A 2,717-nucleotide genomic window follows, 5' to 3' on the forward strand; every position below is an offset into this window, starting at 1 on the left:
ATGCATGTTGAAAACATTGATGTAATCTGTGTTGTGTAGCAGGGTTCAGTGTAGCAATAAAACTCTACTTGGCATCAACCTATTTTTATTTTTCATGCATAAAATACAACTTGATTTTACCGGACAGTGAAAGTTTGTTTTGCACTATGCATCCTGTGAATGGTAGGAGATAATTGTATTATTATAACTGGGATATGATGATTTTTGCTTTATTAGCATTCTTTTTAATATGAGCATTTTCCATTACAGGGTTCACTAGTTAACGTACGAGGTGCATGGGTGAACTTGCCAGCTCCACTTGAATACATAAATCTCCATGTTAGAGGTGGATACATCATACCATGGCAGGAAACTGCTAACAATACTATTTACAGGTGAGTGAAAACATGGTTTCTTTATAACGAAAAGAAATATTATGACAAGGTGTCTGTGAAGATTATTTATCCAGGTCATGGTGTAACTATCAGAACATGGAATTTAATTAGCTTTATCTAATGTGGTTTGAGACATTCTATGGTGATTAGACCAAGGTGACTGAGATACCTGCTAACCCTAAATACTAATGTATGTTCTTGAGACTCATTAGAACTGAAGTAGGTTCTTGTATAAGCTGAGAATCATCTTGAACATTACTGAACAAGTCCAGCTGAATATGACTTATTGCTATAAGCTAAATCATGACATTCAAAACTGCACTCTAGGCTGCAGCAACTTTTTTCATTAATAAACCTGTGACATTTTCTTACTAAAAAAGTTGCAACATCTCAGAAACCAGTAATATTTTGTTCCCTGCTAATTCACTTTTTTAACCAGTTGGACTGGCAAATGGGTATTTTGCAGTGGGGCCTATATTAAACCACTTGTTTTGTTACCATTAGAAATTATGTTGCTGCAAACAGACACTCAGAAGGTACCCATATAAATGAGAAAACTCTCATTCTGAAATGTGAACTACAAAATGACTGATGGCATGATGGCATAACCCAGTGATTTCTGTAGGCAGCTATCATGGCTGAATGATCTTAGAAGAGGAACTAATCACCAGCATTATATTGTTATGGTGAAATCATGCTTTTCACTGACGACTTTGAATAGTTCACAGAGATGTTTAGTATGTGTCACATTTGTTTCTGAAGAATGAACGCTGGCATTTAGATGCTCAGATCACCATCTCATGTTTGTGGGTAGCTTTAAAACAAATAGGGTGGAAGCAATTATGCAGAAAAGGTGTTAAAAATATTTAATAAAACAATATTTTATAATTTACAAATCAAGGTATTATCATGGTATTTAAAATGTAGCTTAAAATCTACACCATCTACACATAAGAAATGCATTCTTTAAAGCCGTCCATAACTTTGGCAATGATATTCTACAATCTTATAATTGCAGCCGTAAGAAATTTATGGGACTTTTGGTGGCCCTGGATGATTATGGAAAAGCACATGGCAATCTTTTCTGGGATGATGGAGAAAGCATAGGTGGGTAGAAATTCTGAATATAAAACAATAGAAGATACTTACTGGAAATAGAAACGAAATAATATTTTAGTATCTCTAGTTTGCCTGAAATTCTGCCTTTATGGGTTGTAGCAGCAGTTTATTGTGGAGCTAAAAATTCAGAAGTGCTAAATGTCAATAAGGTAAAACAAAGAAAAGGTATGTTATAACCTGGCCTGACTACTAATATTTTCTCTTAAAGATTCAATAGAGAAGAGGGAATATTTCTTGGGAACATTCACTGCTGACAAGGTATTTACTTCTCATACCGCTACAAAATTATTATTTTTTATTTCAGAACAGATTTCAGTACAGAGTGTTGCCTACTTCAATACACATTAAAAAAATCACAGTACATTATGTTGATTTTATAGGTATGTCTGGTATAATTACAGTGCTGATCCTAGACCCTGGTGGCAGGGCAGAGATATAAACCTTCTAGGAGATCCTAAAGTTGAACTTAGGAGGCAAACAAAGTTTATTTTTTTACCAAAAATGTCTTCCTCTGTGCATTTTTTATTTCCCAAGGTTACAAAGGTTTCCCTGCCTTTGTAAACAGTGGGGAGGAGGCATGAATAACAATCCTAATCTTGCTTATAATGATATACACACAATACTCATTTTGCTAACAGAGATCACTTCTTATTGCTATTTGGTTAACAGGAAAAAGACTTTGGTTAGATAAGCATGCAATTTAATCTAAATTTTTATCCCTCCATCTCCCTCTGTCTTTTCATAGAACACAGTGTCAAGTGCGATAGCAATAAATAATTATTTAACCTCAACAAATCCTTTGCTTCTTGGACATGTTTACATTTGGGGCCCTGGAACAAATGCCAGATCTGTGTCGGTTACATATGGTGGCAGCACAGATGTGATTACCAGTTTTACAGCAGTTAATGAGGTAAGGACTATCTAAAGAAAATGGAGTAATGAGAGCACCTAATTATTGGTCTAATTGATTATAAGTATAATGTGCAATGTATAAGAAATGCTGACAAAAAACCCATGGAATGGCAATAGAGAGAAAAGCAACAGTTGCTATGGCAAGGAAATGTTAGATAATAGAGGTGAATGCATAGCTTTAATGCTATTTCTTGGAAAGAACATACAGTATGTGGAAGCCCTGCTAAAACTTTCTTAAACTGAAGTCATTATTATGATTTTGCACTATAGGTGTTTGTATAAAACAGATAGGTGGTATTGTACTATAAAAAT

General features: G+C 34.5%; 1 long non-coding RNA gene across 1 annotated transcript; it reads left to right on the forward strand.

Annotated features, from left to right (window-relative positions):
• The first annotated feature begins 214 nt into the window (after nucleotides 1-214).
• On the forward strand, nucleotides 215-2,437 carry LOC140321428 (uncharacterized). Its single transcript, XR_011918939.1, has 4 exons — nucleotides 215-374; nucleotides 1,393-1,481; nucleotides 1,702-1,751; nucleotides 2,239-2,437. It is a non-coding gene; the product is annotated as an uncharacterized lncRNA (long non-coding RNA).
• The last annotated feature ends 280 nt before the right edge of the window (nucleotides 2,438-2,717 follow it).

The sequence above is a fragment of the Pyxicephalus adspersus genome, unplaced genomic scaffold (genome assembly GCF_032062135.1).
Source record: "Pyxicephalus adspersus unplaced genomic scaffold, UCB_Pads_2.0 Sca3750, whole genome shotgun sequence".
Classification (NCBI taxonomy): Eukaryota; Metazoa; Chordata; class Amphibia; order Anura; family Pyxicephalidae; genus Pyxicephalus; species Pyxicephalus adspersus.